Here is a 19,742-nt window from a genome sequence, read left to right as displayed (position 1 = left end):
GATAGATTTGTGCTTGGTTGGTGTGAATGTGGAGGGTACTTAGACCTTGTGTGTTGTGATACATTGTCATCTAGAAAGTAGTTATAGTGGTGGTTGATGCACAAGTGTATATTAAAGAGCTATAAAAGCTCACATAAGAATCATAGGCATTTGCCCACATTTGCCCTCCCTATGAAGGGAAGGAGAACAATGGTTGCTTCAATTGATGCACATGTAGCCGCGGCAACGTGCGGGTCACATACTAATACTATATATGAAGCAGCTTAAATTTTTCAAGGAAGGGAGACCCTCCATGTGTCACTCTCTCCTTCCCTCAAGAGAAAACCTTATAAGACCTCTATTCTAAAATGCAAAAGTCAAGGGTTGGAAGATTTAAAATGTAAAAGTGATAGTAAGTTGCAAAAATGAAAAGACTTTTGGGAATTGAAAATAAAAAACTTTCTACTTTACACAAAGTAACTAGACTTTTGGGAATTGAAAATAAAAAACTTTCTACTTTACACAAAGTAACTGAACCCATTTAAGTACACATAACAAAAAGGCTTTGGAAAATGTGAAGTCAAAAGGCTTTCTACTTTACATAAAGTAAATGGTCCATCTTAAGCTTAAGTGTATATAACAAAAAAATGACAATTATTGTGGATATTTTATTCTTTAATGAAAATCTAATTTTTAAAGATAAAATTACCTTTGTTTTTTCAAAGAGTCTTTTTTAAGACCAATATTGATATCTTTTAAAAATTTGTGCAAGTGTATTTTCAAAATTCTTTTTTTTGCCAAACTCACAATAGTAGGTGAATGTATTTAAATCTCAAAGAAATTACAAAACAGTCTCAAGCTTAAGCCGACCCTTGAGGTGCTGATTCTGACTGAAGATTACACATTTGTCCTCTCCCCGAGGCTACCAAGAACACAATAGGTGTACTATAATAACAAACTTTTACTTACCACAACGGTATCAATGTATTTTGGAAACAAACAAGTGTATTTGCAAAATTTTAAAAATAACTATAACGAGAAAGTGCTTGAAAAATTGTTAAGCATTGGGCACCTCTGTTAGTGACCCTTCTCTCCCAATTTATTAGTTACTACAGTGAGTGCATGTATGTATGTGCATGCACATGATAGAGACATTAACAAAAACTCAAACATTGAGTATATTTTCATGAAGAGATGAGGGCTTGCCTGCTTACGGCAAAGCTCGACCATCCATGGGGTAGCTCTTAATGCAACTCAAGTATGTCACCAAAGAGAGAGAGAGAGAGAGAGAGAGAGATTAAAAAGGCACTGATCAACGAGAAGAAGAGAGTAGAGAGAGGTTCTGTGTATGTGTGTGTGTGTGTGTGTTGGGGGGGAGAGAGAGAGAGAGATCAAAAAGTCTCTAATCGATGAAAGGAAGATAGGGGGAGAAAGAAAGAGGAACAAAGAGATCAGAGAGAGGTTGATTCTCATAACTGTTCACGTTAAAATATCCTCAATTTTTGGTAAATGATGATAAATGGGATTTTCCTTGGGATGAAACAATGGGTCGACTACACGCACATGTATATAGATACATAGAGGGAGAGAGAAAGAAGAAGAAGAAGATACATTCTACCTTCAATAACTCTCTCTCTCTCTCTCTCTCTCTCTCTGAGAAGAGGCTAATTTGTACTACTTAAAAACAACTCCAAGAACTAATACAAATAGTGATGATTTTGAGGGCACTGAAGAAACAATTTGGAGTTGTACAACTAGCCACATGGACAAATTGAAAAAGCCAAAAACCAAATAAAAATTCTCTCTTGAAGGATTATACTATAGATAATGCAGTTGAAAATTTTCTCCTACACAATGTGTATACAAATGGGGTCTCTCCTACACTGTATTGATGTCCGGTCTCACATTTAAGAGGGTAGGAGCTAAGCCAAGGAGATAAGCTAAATGGTTGGTAGGCATGCTTGTGCACAGAAAAAGCCAACTCATCTCTTTGAAACTTGAAGCTTTATTGATATATTGGAAACTATAAGCCATAATCTTTTCACAACTCTACTCTTAGACATGAAAAGTTTTATAATTACACAGTGTAGAAGTTATAGCCTTTGTGTTTAAAAACTTGCTGGCTTACCCAATTTTTTCTTCTCGACTTGGTAGCACTTTTGTCAACCCTAGGTAGACCAAGGAAAATACGTCCTTCTTAATATATAGGAGGTTATGATGTGCACTACTACCAAGCCTTACTCATAAGAAAGATGCAAGGATATAAGCAAGTAAGAGAGTGGAGCAGAGAAATTGAATTCAAATGTGTTCTTATTGTTGAAACCATTTCCAAAACCCACTCCAGTCTCAAAAGAAGTTTTAGTAGCTTTCATCTCTTCACACCATGTTCACTTATCTAATCTATATAATCAAGTTTTATAGCATTGCTAGACCAAGATAGAGCAAAGGACTCTCTCTCTCTCTCTCTCTCTCTCTCTCTACCCAAAGAGAAGTACAACACTCCTGAATTTGTTGAACAAGCACTAGCACCTCATGAAAAATAATGTCTATGAGAAGCTCCCAAGCTTGGTATCAAAGAATACTTTGCAGCATCTTACATATATTCACGTTTGTTAGAATTATCAAGAGGTTGTGTCATGCATCACTTTTTTAGAAATGCAATAGACTATACATGTAGGAAGAGAGTCTCTCTCTCTCTCTCTCTCTCTCTCTCTCTCTCTCTCTCTCTCTCTCTCTCTCTACCCAAATAGAAGTACAACACTCCTGAATTTGTTGAACAAGCACTAGCACCTCATGAAAAATAATGTCTATGAGAAGCTCCCAAGCTTGGTATCAAAGAATACTTTGCAGCATCTTACATTTATTCATGTTTGTTAGAATTACCAAGAGGTTGTGTCATGCATCACTTTTAAAAAAATGCAATAGACTATACATGTAGGAAGAGAGTATTGATAGTGTTCCACTTGGAAGATAAGATAGCACTACAAAAATAGAAGCGATGTTTCTTTGGCCGCAGCAACGCGCGGGTCACATACTAGTAACAACAATGTAGCTTCACCAAGAGTCTCTAAGCCTATATTGGGCCTAAGTGTCCTTTAAGTTTTTACATTCCTTCTTGTTCATTTAAGTTTTTACATTCCTTCTTGTTGTTTCAAGAGAGTGACATATAGTGGTTCATGGCCCGAGCATATCCTCTTCTTCTTCCCTTGTCACTTGCAAGGTCATGTGGTACAACAAATATTCTTCGTTTACATTCTGCTCAATTTCTTGTTTGATATGCACCTTTAAATGGAAGTAGCACACAACCCTCCAGATACAACATCCACATCACAATAGATGCACTTAAGTAGTGGAGTATGCACTAGATCTCTCAAAAGAAAGAAACTTACAATGTCTCTTGCCACATTGTAAGTGAAGACATCTACAACCATTCGATAACCAGGACAATGTTCAATCATGATTGTGTATTTTTCTACTTCATAGTACACACAATGATAATGCACTCCAATATTTTTTGACTTGTTGTGTTGGAAGTAGTCTTTACCAATACTAAGGCACTTTGATTATCACATCGAAGTGATGTACTTTAAATTGGAGGATAACCCAATATTTGCAAGCATTTGTCATTGTCCATACTAACTCTCAAGATGTTAAAAATGTAGTTGCATATTCAGTCCCTATAGTAGAAACTCCTACACATCGTTGCTTCTTGTTGGTCCAAAAAAAAAAAGGTGAGAGTGTACTTTTTGAAACGGGGACTCTAAACCCAAACCAATGAACCAACCCTCACAAAATATTACTCATGAATGAGCACACACACTAATTGGGGCATCATCTTCTTTTGGGAGTGGAGAAGAGAAACAAAAAAAAAAAACAACTCATGTATACACCTCAGGGGGTTCACCTCTTAAACGTGTAAGTTACCACGTGAGTTCATATAAATGAGTTTTTTAATTATTAAAATTTCAAAATTATAACAGGATTATAATAACAAAAGGGGGTTTCTAGTTGATTTTTGAAGAAAAAGGATCATTTTATTACTTTAAGCATGTAAAAAAAGGGTTTTTTAAAATACCCTTTGAACGCACGTTATATGAATATTTTCTTAAAGGTGCACCCCCCGAGGTATACGCCCACTCAAGCAATGTGCTTTGAAAACCCCTTACAATGAATGTTTTGGACAATTGACACCACCAACAGGTAAACAACACAAGACGATGCTCTAAATGCAAATATGCAATTTGTGGACTTGTTTTCACCTTCTCACATAAGAAAAACACATCAAATATATACACTCCTCGTCTCTTAAGTATACATTAAGGACCATATGCACAAGACTGTCGGGGAGTTTACTATGTGTAAAACTACCATATCACGTGCGTTCAAGACATGTTTGTAAAACCCCTTATCTGTGAATTTTTTAAAGAATATAATGTACCCTTTTCTTTTAAAATCTGTAAGTTCTTTTCAAATTTGAAAAAATAATGCCCTCCTATATATATATTTCTGTAAGTTTCAAGAACTTTAAATACCCTTCTGTTGAACTCACATGATAGGTTACATTTTGATTAAGTGACCTCCCCGGGACAAGACTTGCCTCTCCAATAAAGAAATCAATTGCAACAAACTAGCATGCTTTGCATAGAGAGCCCATCTCCATCTATGCAATGCCATGACAAATACAATAACTATAAAAGTGAACCATGTGATAAAATAAAAGAGATTTGGAGCAATAATTTTTCTTAAACTAATTGAGTAAGTGTGAAGAAACAAAATAGAACACTTGCTTGATTACATGCAACTTGAAGGGGAGAAAAGACCTTGGCAAACCATCATGAATTGCACCATTTGATTGTCAAAGAGAATTCAAAGCTTATTAATTAAAAGCATTAGAGAAAGCATGATGTATTTAGGTAGTATTGAAGTGCTACAACATATATTGGATTGATGGAGTATGAGATTGTAGAATAGAGAGAGGGGGGGAAATAGAATGATACTTCCTCCAAAGAGGAGGGCTAGGGTGGATGAGATGTGAGTGAGAGAGAGTTGGGAGTTTCTTTACTATTGGTAGAGACTAAAATAGAAAATGGGGTTGGGATAGATGTGTGTGTGATTTGAGTCTTTCTAAGAGGGGCTATTTATACATGTGCAAGAGTCTGATTATGTTACACTTAATTAGGATAAGTGATTAGCCCTAATTAAGTGTCCTTTGACCACTTATTGAATCACGAAAATAAAATGGATTTTTAACTCATGAAAAATAGGATTTTAGGCCGTGAAGGCTCTATAGGGGTGCATAATGTATGTGGGTCCCACCATGCTGCCTTGAATGTGACTCCAACTTGTTTGTCCTGGCTTGAGAGCATCTGTAAACTAGATTCCTTGACATGTATGTCACCCTGGACTACCATTGATCTCCTAGAAAATGGACAAGGCTAAGAGAGAAGATCACTTCTTGATTTATCTATTGATAACAATTTCCACTTGTCGTACCTATGAGAGTTGCACACTATTTTTACCATAACTCTTGACTCGTAACTCAGAATCAAGTGCTATAAAAGTCAAAGTGAACCCTATCAATCATATGTTTTATTTGATTTTGGAGACTTGTACAAGTGCATGCATAAACAATTTTGGTTTGGAGAGTTCAAAATAGCATAAAACACCTTTTTCCACCAAGTCTTCCTGTAGGAATCCCTTCTAGCATGCATCAAGGGGTGGCATGCTTTTCAAAAGAAGATCAAATCATAAACAATTTTCACAAGATATACATTTGGAGCTTTATGGATTTCTCAACAAAGTAATAAATATATGGAGATTCTAGACGATATTGGGCAGATGGCCGCGAAGGGGTGTCCTAAAAGGCATATATCCTACCCCTTGGTAGAAATTGTAGAGAAAATGCTTACCCAATTTTATCTATTTGCATGTAATGAGGAATAAATAGATGATTTTTTACTAGTTATTTACAATATGGGGTGTGGTAAGAAGGTGGGAGACTAGATACTTGCTTACTATATGTTTGATATTGCTTAGAGAGGTATAAGAAGGAAGAGATGTGATATATACAAATATACAAGAAACGATTTTCAGGAGAAAAGGTTCATGTATAATAAAAAGGGCAAAAAATAAGAGAGAAATGCCCTAGATGAATATGTGGGGTGCAAAAATATCCATTTGAGCATAAAGTTTTTGGACAATTATGTCCATTTGACATCATTCAATAGCCATTGATGGAGAAGCAATTTCCACTTGTAGACCGCAAAGATAAGTGAGAGCTTGCCCAATTGGCATCTATATATCCCAAAATATTACGTGAATTCATAGAATTGGATTTTTTTGGCGACAATAAACGAATCCAAAATCTATAGTGCCTTTCAAGAACTTCAAAGCCTGCTTTTTTAGCGACCAATGGTTAAGAGATGAAGAAGAAAGATGTTGTCCAAAAAAATTGTAGCAAAGAGAATGTCGGGAAAAGTATACAATTCAAGAAACTAGAGACATGTAGCCAGGTTAGGATAAGGTTAATGTGATGTACATCTTGTTGCACAAATTGAGATTTCTTGGTAGAACTCACAATACAAGGAATAGTAGAAAAATGTGCAGAGGCCAAACCAAACTTTTATATAATGTTCTAAATGAACTTTTTTTTATACAGTATCAGAACACCCTTCTCATGGTAATGTTGAATTTGTTGGAAAAAACAAGTATGTTGTCATCCACACTCTAATAATCTCTAGGTCAATCTCTTGTTGTTTACGAGCATTCTTGTTGTGTGGACTCTTCTTACCTTATATCTTGAGAGGTCTTGTGTCCAAATCTTGCTTTGCTTTCATGGCCATGATCCATGGTCTCCCTAAGATAATTGGGTAGCCCTCCCCCTTAGGGATCTTTAAGCCGTGCATAGAAACATCATTTGCAAAATTATAGGATTTTGCAAACTCACCAACTATGAAATCTAAAATGCCAAATTTTTGCCATGGCCTAGTCTTCTTGCTTGACTCCCCCTTGGTCTTCATCTTTCGCCATTCCTTTGATGTATTTCTCCACTTTCATCGTGCCCATATCTTCAAGACTTATGAAAATCACTACGTGGTTTTTGACTAGTGGTGGAGGTAAGGATAGAATGAGGGTCTACAGTGGTGGTTGTGGTTGCACATGTTGTTTGGTTGTAGGGTTTGGATGGGTGGTACTTAGTGTGGTTGCCCAGGTTGTGGTGGTCTTGCTCATGGAGGTGATAGCTGGTTTTACCTTACTTTCCTATAAATATTTTTCCTCCTCCTTGGGTGTGGACAATAAAAAATAACATGGAAATTCTCTCCACAATTGTAACAGTGGTACTCCTAGTTTTGCTTATGTTTTTCTCTCCCTTGCTCTAAATTGCGGTTGTGCACATGCCCTTGCTATACAAGATGCACAGATAGATTCTCCAACTGACTATTGATGTGGCTCCAAAGGTCTTACTACTCTTCTAATGCCTCTTGTGGTTAGTTCCTCTGAGTGGATTTTTCAATCATTGGGTTTGTCTGAGGTGAGCTTGATTCCTCCTACTTGTTGGCTTTTTCTTGTATGCGCATATTCTTGTCTTTAAGGCGACCTACCTCAATTGAAAACTCATATGGTGCAGGGAATCTCCCTTTCACCTTCTCCTTAAGCAAGGACTGTTTGCCAACAATTAAACATCCCTTCTTGACAAAATTAGGGGCTCCTTTAGCTTCCTCCAATGAGGCAACCAATCGCCACCATAAATCCAAAGACTTGGATTCATAAGTGGCATACTCTAGCAGACCTCTCTACTTCAACTCTGTCAGTAGCTACCATAGCTTCTTTGAGGTAGTGCCTTCATTAGACCTCTTCATTGTAAGGCAGCACATAGTAAGTTCCATGCATCCTTGGTATCTTGTGCCTCACAAATGGAAATGGCCAGAGTAGGTTGCTTCTTACTCAACCATGATATGCATGAACTATGGAGCATGAAACAAAAACCACTTGTGGACACTCACGCATCAAAACAACCAGCCCAATATGAGATTGAAAATGTTATGGAATGGATTCTTAGAAGTTGAACACTAACATTTATGGTCATGCGTGCGTGATGTAGTAGGTCAAGGTAGCTGAGTCGTGGACAGGTGGCTGACAGTAGATAGCAGGACATGGAATAATCCAAAAAAACTTAGGGTTTTTAGTTAGTTCAATAAAGTCCTTTATCCCCAAAGTGGAATGCAAATAGCCTCATTTATGAGTTGTCCCTTTTTGGAATTAATATAAATACATGCTTAGAAGAAGCCAACTCACTCTAGGCATGGGGGGATGATTGTACCCAATACTCTCTCTCTCTCTCTCTCTCTCTCTCTCTCTCTCTCTCTCTCTCTCTCTTTTATGGCACCCTTGGTCTAGAGGGGCGTGCATGCAAGGATGAGGTGTGTTCTTGTCATCACGACTTCCTATTGGCAAAAGTAGTATCGGAGCCCAGGACTACACTCCGATCAATTACACTATGAAGGCTGCACATGCAAAGATAAGTGCAGCTTTTATCCTAAGTAGTATGATTATGATTAAGAAAGTGCTTAAAATTCCATTAATCGCATGGTGTCTTTTCTAATCACATCTTACTTGCATGTAGCAGTAGGAAAAATTCGTCTCTAATGGGATTCAAACCCATATCTTCCCCTCCATGAAGAAACAAAGCATGACCATTTGTGCTACAGAGACACAGACGTGCGGCCAACGAGAACACTTGCTGAAGCAGAGGCACAGACGGCCCATTTGTACTCGTGAGGGATGTTTTGGAAGGACTAGAGGATGGAGGATATGGTAGTGAAGAGGTCATGGGAGCGAGTGTGAATCAACTCCAATTTGAGTTGCTGCATCGTAGACATTTTCACTTTTTGGAGGTGGGCCTGCAGTGCCATTTTCCCTCCTCCTACTTGCTGAGTGCTCGCGGCAGCAATAGCCGCATGGCCACCCGCTACTCCCCCATCTCCATCGCCAGCAGCCCCGCCAGGTGCAGAGTTCCAACAACCTCTAAAGCTGATGGCCACCTCTTGCGATAGTGCTACCTCTTTCCTCTGAAGCTCCCTTGTAGCAACCCACCTATCATGGCTCTCCTCCATGTCCCGTCTATTCAGCTACTTGCTAAACATCACCCCTATGGAGTATTTGAAGATGACACTGATTGTCATGCTGGCCCACACCGCATCGCTTGTCCTCCGAGGTTGTGTAAATATCATGCATAGCAGGTGGGACTATAGTCGAAAGTGACAAAGGCGGTCAACTCCCAGCCGTCAATTGGCCCTTGATGCGCATATCGGCTGCGGGCACGAACACAATTCTCTGTGACTGCATGGAAGTAGCATGCATACTCTCAACCACAACATGGCACTCCCCACCATTTGTTCTACTCTAGGCAGCATCGCATGGCGACTAATCCACTCCCCACCACCTAAGAGCCACTTGATCTCCCGCCCCCTCCTACACACCCACTTTGCATGCTGGTACCTTAGTGACTAGCTGGATGATTCCTGTGCACCAATTAATCCCGACCAAGCGGCCACTTTACCAAAAGGTGGCAAGATTAAAGACTACAAAAAGCGATAGTGGGTGTCGGATCCTACTTTACATGGCCCACCCACCTTCAACCTTCCCATCCTTGCATGGGTTCAACGGTGCAACTACAGGTTCAGTCTCGAGATAACGGGTTACTATCTCCAAATCTATCCCATAAACAGACACATACCTTAGGGACATTGTCTATGCTATCACAGTTTTTTCCCACCTCCTCAACTCGCCACCTACATTGTACACACAGGGGCATCACTTTCTCCCACATTTTTTTGTATTTTATACACAGAGAAGTAATACCAATACAACACAAACGTCACGGGGCCCTTCCCACAACACCCCCATCATACACATTGATTCCACACACACACGTTTGTTTCTTTTTTTCCGAATGCTTCTTTGCTTTTTTTTTCACACGCCTTACTTCGTGCCATGAATCAATGTCATTGAAGAAGCAGCACACCGCATTGACGCTCATAGAGGCATCTTGAAGGCACCGCACACCGCATCACAACTAATCGCCACCAATTGAAGATAAGCCCGCTGCATCGACGCTTCTCAAAGATGCAACAAATTCACCTCCCCTCACGTACGCATAAGATGTTGTGCATACCGTCATGTCCTTTTGAAACATTGCATCGTGCTGAACGATGCTTCTCTTCTCCTTGACCCATTTCCTACTGAGCAACAAATCGAGCTTCAACAACAAGATGTTCAAGAGCTCCAACATCAACTTTCTGAACCTGACAAGCCCGACCGAGAAGGCTTTGCTTTGGTGGAACATCACCCGCAACAGTTCACTATGCCTAACCACTTGGTCAAATTTCAAGACCAAATCAAGCACAACTCTCTCCCACCGCAATTCCACTAGCTTGCAAGCTCGTGTGTTTGGTCCGCTTTCTCTCAAGGATAGAAGGCGAGATAATGAGCCGATACACTGATAGGTTTTCACAATGCCTATTACTCCGACGCATGATGGATGATGTTCCCAAGGATACGCTTCAAATTAAGTATGAAGACGGACTTCAATGTGGTATTCAGCCAAGCTCCATTCTTTGAAGCCAACCACTCTCTACATGGCAATTTCTTATGCACATGATGCTAAAAAGGAGATCAATTTGATCACGCATATCCTGCAAGTTAATCCACCGCGACATCAACCACCTCTTTTCAACAATTTTTTGCGCTTCAATAATAATCGCAGGTATAACCCCAATAATTAAACATCGCGCACTCGCAATTTTGCACCTACACTTGCTTTGATTGCTCCACGTAATACACCACCATCCATGCAATGTCTTTAACTCTGGTCCACAACGCCCTACATTTGTGCAACCACCTCATAATTTTGCATCTCCATCAGCTACACCCAGCACTACACCTCGCACAAACAATCAGCCTTGCATAGTGTGCCATTGCTGCTAGAGGATCAGACATATCATGGCCAATTTCCCTCTCAACCACCAATGTCCCAATCAAGTGTCTTAGCTTCACAATCTTGACACAAACACGAAACTCTACAATGATTGGACTACCTATCCCTCACTTGTTGATCTCCACTCTGCCGATGCACCAAGTACTCCTATCAGGGATTTATTATTTACGTAATTACCAAAACAATTGTTGACATATTTACATAATCACAATTAACATGATCATAAACAAGCTGGTTCAGAGCGACCTCGAAACCCACAAATAGCCCATCGAGGCTTTTGCGTTTTCCCTCGAGCCCATCGGGAAAACCCTAAAGCCCAGAGGGCCTGCAACTTAATATATAGAGGGCCCTAATCGGGCCCACTGGGTGTTTTTTGTTGAGCCACACACACACACACACACACACACACACACAGAAATCAAGGACTTCCTTTGTTGCAGGAGCTACCTAGTGTCACCACAATTATAATGATTACTTGCACGTAGAAAATAGACATCGTTTGATACACTTACAACCACAAATAGCAGCTCGTAGATGCATTAGCACACGTGCTCTGGTTTGCGATGAATGCTTGGCATTGTTGTGTAGCTCTCTACAAGCCAATTTTGATGGTGCAGTTAAATCTCCAGTGCGATGAGCGAGTAAGAAGTAGCTTCAGGATGAAGCTCACTCTCTCTCTCTCTCTCTCTCTCTCTCTCTCTCTCTCTCTCTCTCTCTCTCTCTCTCTCTCTCTCTCTCTCTCTCTCTCTCTCTATCTATCTATCTATCTATCTCTATCTCTCACACACAACAAACGAAAGCTTAAAACTTTGATTATGATTAAGTTCTCTTTACAAAATGACCTAGGTACCTATATACTAAGGCTACCATAGGTTAAACCAAGATAAAGTTCAAGGGGTCAAATGGCTTTGTATTTACAATCTGGAAGTGTCATTGCACCCCAGCTTTGTATGTCAAGGTTGGTGCAGTCTTTGTTGTCATTTTGCTGTGCTTTATGTCCTTCACATCCAAACCCCGAGCTGCAACATCTGCTGCTGTCATTATAGGGCTATTGCCAGATCTAAATTAAAAAAGAAGCCAATCTCGTTCATCTTGACTCTTATCATCATGGATAGATAAAGCTGCAAATTCATCCATTCAAAGTTGTCTAGTAACTTGATCACAACCTCTTTTTGTTTCCATAAATATGATCACATTATTTCCATCCATCATTTGCTTCAGTAAATCTGTCAATTTTGGGTATTTTTCATTCTCAAAAAAAACTTCTACAATCTATAGAATTGAATGATTGGCTTTTAAAGCTTATGAACCAATGACAGCTTTGTAAGGATTCTATAGAAATTGTCTGGCTAAACCTTCAACTTGTTTAGGCCAAGTTATACTCCAATACTAAGTCTGTCTGTCATGCCAAATTTGGGAGATAATTTTTTTGATTTGAGATTCGAAACCCATGTTTGCTAGGGGCTTTTTTATTCTTTGCCTTCTTTGAATCACTTATGCCAACATTTTGCTCCATTTATTTCAATTTAATACTGAAGACATGAGAACTAGATGTTCAGTTTTTAAAATAATTTTCTTCTTTTTAATACATATTAGAAAAAAAATCACTAAGAAAGCAATCAAATCTACACAATATGAAATTTGCAATGCACTCTAGTCAATTCCACATATCGACCACATATGTTCTGAGCGAACATACACATTGCAATGCACTCTCTACATGGCATTATGCATACAACAATGATACAAAATTATCAATGCAATTATAAATACAATGATTAGCTATACATCCTTTGTGATTTGAAAACAATAAGACAACTATTTTCACATGCTACAAATAATAATCAACTTTTACACTAAAATGATGATAATTTTTTGCAAAACACACACGAAAGCAATAATGTCAATGATTGGCCATCTCATGCACTAACAATCTTTCATAATACATAATGCACTCCCTATATAAACCGATGCATAAAACAAGGCAATGAAATTTTTGATACAATTACACAATTGAGGACTACTTGTACCCAATCAAGGATTGTAGCCCCCTTATGCATCCAATTCAATATATAAAAGCTAATTTCACCCAATTAAGGATTATAACTCTCATATTGTGCAGTGACAATGTATATCAATTTAAATCAATGATGGTGAAAAATGCAAGACTTCAAGGATCTTTATATACGCAGTACACTAGTACATGGCATCCTACCCTTGACTATCAACTCGTTATTTAAATATTCTCATCTTCTTAAACCAGCTTTCGGCCCTTTTATGGACTAATGGCTTTGTCACAATGAGCACGACTCTCCAAAGTTTCAAATTTTATGGCTTCATACCTTTGTTTTTGGTGAAGGATTTAAATATTTTTAGAAGTGGTTACCATATTAAGAATCACGCTTGGACAAAAAGGACTTATCACTCTCTAACCTTAGGTCAATTCACAAGGAGATAATTGTACCCGGTGCTTGGATAAACTCCCCAGGGATTTTCCTAGTTAAAATGCGAAAGTAAGAAGAGGTTTACTATATGCAGTTAGGCCGTCGAGTTTTTTCATTTTCCTAGTGGGCCCGCCGCGAAAATGAAAAGCCCGGCACGCCCCCTGGCTCTATTGGTTTTTGCAGGTCACCATCAAGATCACATTAACAATTAACGTGATCACATCTTTTAATGTGTAACTACTTGCGTTATTAACGTGATCACACGATCGTGATCATGTAGTGAAATCCTTGACTCCTATTACTATACACTCTTTGTTGCATGAATGCTTCTATAAACAATACTATATTTTCTCTTTTGCACGACGACAGTAGCACACATGATTTTATTTCTGAACGTCTTGCACACAAATTACATTTAGGTAAAATAAAATCACCATTTAAAGTGAAGAGTGCATTCCAAGGTACACAGTTTAATGGTCTTTACATGGTTAATGACGTTGAAATCACTATAGGTGCATACACCCGAAAACGTAATTTTCTTGTTGCACCACTGCAATCCACCGACGTAATTTTAGGTATGCCTTTTCATCATGAGCATAACCCCAACATTGACTACATGATGAACACAATGTACTTCACTTTTAACGGTCAACACATTACTCTCATAGGCAACCCCAAACTTGAGGCGCACCCACTCCTTTCACCCACTCAAATTAAATGTGCACTTAGAAAAGAACACAAAGCATATATGGTGTATGTGACAGAGGTTGAGGACGAGCATGAACCCCCTCTATCTCCTCAAAAACAATAGTTTTGGCATGCCTATGATGATTGTTTTACTCACAATTACCCACCTCACTTACCTCCCTCTCGAGGCGACCTAGAACACACAATAACTGGCACTCAACCACCACACCATGCACCATATCGTCATAGTCCCATGCACCAACATGAAATCCAATGCCAAGTCTCTGACCTCCTAGCAAAAGAGCTTACTAGACCTAGCTCCTCTCCTTTTGGCGCTCCTGTCCTACTTGTCCAAAAAAAAGATAAAATATTTAGGATGTGCATTGATTATAGGGCTCTCAACAAGGTCACTATGAAGAACCGCTACCCTATTCCCCATGTAGATGACCTCCTAGATAAGTTAAAAGGTGCCTCTGTGTTTAGCAAGATAGACCTAAAGTTCGGGTATCATCAAATTTGTATGCACCCAAATGATATTTTTAAAACCGCATTTTGCACACAGTTCGGACACTATGAATTTATTGTACTTCCGTTTGGTCTCACCAATGCACCATCAACCTTCTCTCGCATGATGAAAAAAATATTTTTGGTGCACCAACATTTTGTTATTTTCTTTTTTGATGATTTTTTAATTTCAGTAAATCACAAACAGAACATGAACAACATTTGCACACTATCTTTGTGCTTTTACGTGACGATGATCCCTATGCTAACCCTAATAAGAGTCACTTCTTTTAGACAAAAATAGAGTACCTAAGCCACATCGTCTCTTGTGACGGTAATCACCCCGACCAAGAAGATAGAGACCATCCAAAATTGGCCCATCCCCAAGATCGTACACAAATTTTGATCAGTTCTAGGTCTCTCTAGATTTTTCCGTAAAGAATTACTCTCACATTGCACTCCCTCTCACCTTCCTCACATGTAACTTGATCCCTTTCTGATGGGGCAAAAGTCAACAAAAATCATTCAACACACTCAAACTTATTTTCTCACACATGCACCTATTTTGCTATTGCCAAATTTCACACAACCTTTCTTTGTTGTAATCAATGATGCTAGTGGATCTGGAATAGGTGTTGTGTTAATGCAAAATGACCACCCCATTGCATATGAAAGTAGGAAGCTTAAGCCTAGTGAATCCAACTACAATTTCTATTATAAGGAGCTCTTTGCAATAGTTCATGCATTAGATATCTGGAAACTTGTCACGTTCCTACGGCCAACACCCTTGCACAAGATCACGTTCTCATTTTGCAAAAAGTTACCACAGCTATCCAAAAATCCCAAGCACACTACACTGCACAAGCAAGCAAAAAGTGTAAGTTCATTTAGTTCACTTTAAATGATTATGTTTGGTTGCGTATTGAAAAGCGTCATTCTATGCATTTCAAACTGGTACTGGGAGATCCATCTTGAGTGCTAGCACTTTGTGTGTGTGTGTGTGTGTGTGTGTGTTGGCCGGCATGACGGGTGCACCACTATTTTGTGTGCCTTGTGTTGAGGCAGCACTGCCTTTGTGCTTTGAAGCATAATGGCTTGGAGTCGATGTCGTGCAGCTCTGCTTTCATGATGGGAAAAAGAGCAAAGAATGCAAATTAAGCTTCTTTGGAGCCTACTCATTTATTGAGCAGTGATCAAGGCTTCTTAACAGGCCAAGTTTAATGATTAATGTATGCTAGATGTGACTTTAAAGAGCCAACAGAGGCCTTCATGATGCTAAAAAGGAGAATTCTTGAAGTGAGCACAAATGGGAGATTATGATCTACAAGTGGAGTGCTTGAAGTGCTCTACCGGTCTATCTTTACAGCTCATCGATTGGAGCTACGATGCAAAAGTTAATGCAGTTTGAATTTTAAGTTGATTGTAGATCCGTACTGGATTAGGCAACTGCAACTGAGGGGATGGAGATGAAATGAATGCACGAGCCTGAAGTGCTCATTTTGTGGAGTGTGTTGGTCTTTTCAAATCAATGATCGAAGTTACGGTTACCAAGGTATCTCCATATTAAATTTCATTGGGGGCCGGTTTTGTACTAGTCTCGTCCACTCGATCGGTGTGCCATCTAGGAGTTTTGAGTTGCAGCCTGGGTTTTGAATGCAGGAGAATAAGTGCTCAAGGAGAATCTTGTCCAGAATGTCATCATTTGCAGTGCATTGGTAGTGGGGTGTGCTCGGTAGGCAAAAATGGAGCTCGACACTGCTTAGGTCAACAATTATGTAAGCACGGTAATGCTCTGACCAACACGTATACCAAATGTGGTTCTTGGATGATGATTTGGTCATTAAGTATGCTTAATACAATGCTTTAGTAGTGATCAGGTTGAGATGTATGCCGAATGTGATGCACTTCAGAGAGCACAATAAGAGCTTGAGTGGAATTTCTTTTAAGGTCGTCTCTTGATTTGGGCAATAGAACCCATGATGAGATTGCTCGATAGGGGCTGCTAGGGAAAGATGTTGTGCTTAGCAATGCCTTGCCCGATATGTATACCAACTGTGGCGCCTTTACGAAGGCATGAAGTGTATGCCTAATGTGGTGCCGTTATGAAAGCACAAAAAGCTCTTGATGAGCTCTTTGTTTGGAATGTCGTCTTTTGGAATGCAATGATTGTGGGGAATGCCAACGCGACTACGACAAGGAGCTGGGCTATTTTCACTGTGTGCGAGGCACTACCTTGGTCAGTATGTATGCTTAATGTGGTGCCTTTATGAAGGTTAAAAGGGCCCTAAGTTAGTGGCCACCCAAAAGAACAAAGCATGGCCGCCCAAGGGGTTTAAGGAGTGTGTAAAAGGAAATAAATTAAGGGAGATGGCACAAGCAGACAACAAGAGCAGCACAGGGGAGATGGAGGAGCTCAGGCAAGCCGCGGGAAGCATCGGATGATGGCCAGCAAGCAGCGAGAGTAGTGTAGAGAAGACCATGGCGACTTCATTTGGCACCACTCCTGCCAATTTCATGTTGTCCACAATTCCTACCACATCATCACTAAGTTGTCACGCGCCACATCAATCACGGCACCGTGACTGATGGGAAGAGAAAAAAATAGGGTAACAAGGGGGGAAATTGAGGAGGATTATGGCGTGACGGAGGAAGAAGGGAACGAGAGATAGAGGGGGAGGAAGAAAGGGTATTGAGGGAGATCAAGGCTTGGCAAGGAGATGGCAATCTCTCTCTCGTAATCTCACTCGATCTCTCTCTCTCTAGCTCTTGACCTTGGTGACGGCGAGGAGGAGAAGAGAGTAACTTGGAGAGTCGGAGCTCCACAAGGAGACCCAAACCAAAGGAAGCTCTCTCTCTTGTGTTGGAGAAGCAAATCAAAGGAAACTCTCTCTCTCTCTCTCTCTCTCTCTCTCTCTCTCTCTCTCTCTCTCTCTCTCTCTCTCTCTCTCTCTCTCTCTCTCTCTCTCTCAAGTATTGGCTCTCTCCCGCGCGAGTAAGCAAATCTTGGCAAGGGAAGGAGATTAGGAGAGTCAATGGCAGCAAACATCCTTATGATGGCCAGTTTTAAGTTTTGATTGTAGGCATAAGTGGAAGATTTTCAATCTTGGTCTAATTTGAGAGCATTAAACTCTCTTAACACCATCAGTGCCGTTAACGGAAAACATTTGTAATCGAATTCCACTTCAGCTAATCATTAGCAGTTTAAAACATTCTAGTTGTCAATTTTTAAGCATTTAAGGTGTCATGAGAGTCTTTTGCTCTGTGTCATGCATCTTGTCTCTGTTTCTTCCCACAACTGGTGACCCTGCTCACCTCGCGAACCCTATACCCCCTCAACATCTTTGGTGAAACTGATACGAAATTGAGCCGGGGTGGGAAAATCTAGCAGAGAAAGATGACTACACCGCAAGAGGCCGTGATGCAACAGATGATGCAGAAATTTGTTGCCTACACGCAGCAGCAATAGACTACAGAACATCAATTTATTTTTCATGAGCGGATAGAGAAAGCTTGACAAGAAGTAACAAAAAAATTGCAGCGGTTTGAAGGTCGAGATGTTTCGAAATATTGCAAAGTTTTTAAGCAATCCATGGAGGACAATGGGATTGATGACCATAGAGCAGTTGAAGGTTTCCACTTGATTGTCTTGCTAGAGCTTAGGACTCAAATTGGGGAGATACATGCTGCACAAGGACCAAACTGGCAGAATTTTAAAAAGGAATTACAGGAGGAGTATTTCCTTGAATATTCTCAAAGGGTAACTAAGCAGAGTTTTATGAAGTGGATCCAGCAAAAAACCAAGGATTTATCTGCACGAGAGCTGCTACGAGAATTTGAAAATAAATTTGAGCAACTATGTACAGGAGAATAGCGGTCATTGAAACCAGAACAAGTAGAGTTATTTTTCCAAGCTGCTGACCCACGGCTTCAAAAGAGCTTGGTGTAGCTACTTGAGGATTCAATAGGTAAATTGGGTTTAACATCTGATTGGAAGTTGGTTTCTAAAGCAATTAACATGATTGTAAAGCGGTAGATGAGGGTGGATAAGCTCATTGTGGTTGATCCCATGGAGACAACGGATGAAGAAATTAAGGAAAAGCCAGGCTCTAGGAAGCAAAAATTAGAGGAGCCTATTCTTGACGAGCTGATCAAAGGTATACAAGAATTAAATCTAAATTTGAAATCAATTAAGCTTGAGGGGGTAGGAACCAAGGGTTCCACTTCAGAGCCCAGGCAACGACCTCCACGCAAGGATTGGGATGATCACTGCATGTGGTGTGATAGTAAAGATCGTGAACGCAAAGACTGTGAAGATTTTGATGAAGCTTACAAGAAAAATGTGGTCTTTTGGAAAGACAATAGGATTCATCTCAAATCAAAATGTGAGTCTCTCCGCTTGAATTTTGGGAGGGGTGGTATGAAGAAGTTAGCGGAGGAGATACATCATAATGTTGCTATGGTAGAAGCAGCTACATATGGATTGCAGGTATACAATAATGCAGATGATGAAGGTGCAAGAACTAAAGGTGATTTGTGAACTTATGCTTTGAAGACTGAAGAATCAGGCAAGGTGACTCATGGGAAATTATATCAGGTTGGGAATTGCATTAGGGAAACTACAGGATGGGCAAACCTAGTAGATTCACTTTTAGTAGATGCATTAATTTCCAGGTCTCAAGCTAATGAAGCCATAGTAGAAGAGAAGTGCAAACGAGATGAAGATATTGCAAGAGCATCAAAAAGAGCAACCAGCTCTAGCAGTAAGCAAGATGAAGGGCATGTTCCCAAACCTACTCCATAAGTGGTAATGGAAGAGGTGCCAGAAGATAGGAAGCAGAGCAAGCCCAAGGGACCTTCTTATAAGCTGAAATCGGATATTGAGTTGGCTACATATCTAAAGAAGGTTTTTGAAGATCACATTCTTAATAGCAAAGTGGAGCTCACGTCGGGTGCCATCTTGGGAAATGCCAAGCATGAGTTTCATGAGGAGATTATTGACAGTATCAAGAGGAAACGTCAGATACCAAGTGAGAAGGAACTTGATGCGGTTAAAAGCCAAATGATCCATCACATTGAGTCAATTTTGGATGCTTATGAAGAGGCATTTGAAGATGAAAAGTCAAAGGCTGTGG

The sequence above is a fragment of the Adiantum capillus-veneris genome, chromosome 27, assembly GCF_014529385.1.
Source record: "Adiantum capillus-veneris isolate H3 chromosome 27, ASM1452938v2, whole genome shotgun sequence".
Classification (NCBI taxonomy): Eukaryota; Viridiplantae; Streptophyta; class Polypodiopsida; order Polypodiales; family Pteridaceae; genus Adiantum; species Adiantum capillus-veneris.
The sequence above is the reverse complement of the archived record's forward strand: the minus strand, read 5'-3'. Positions refer to the sequence as shown.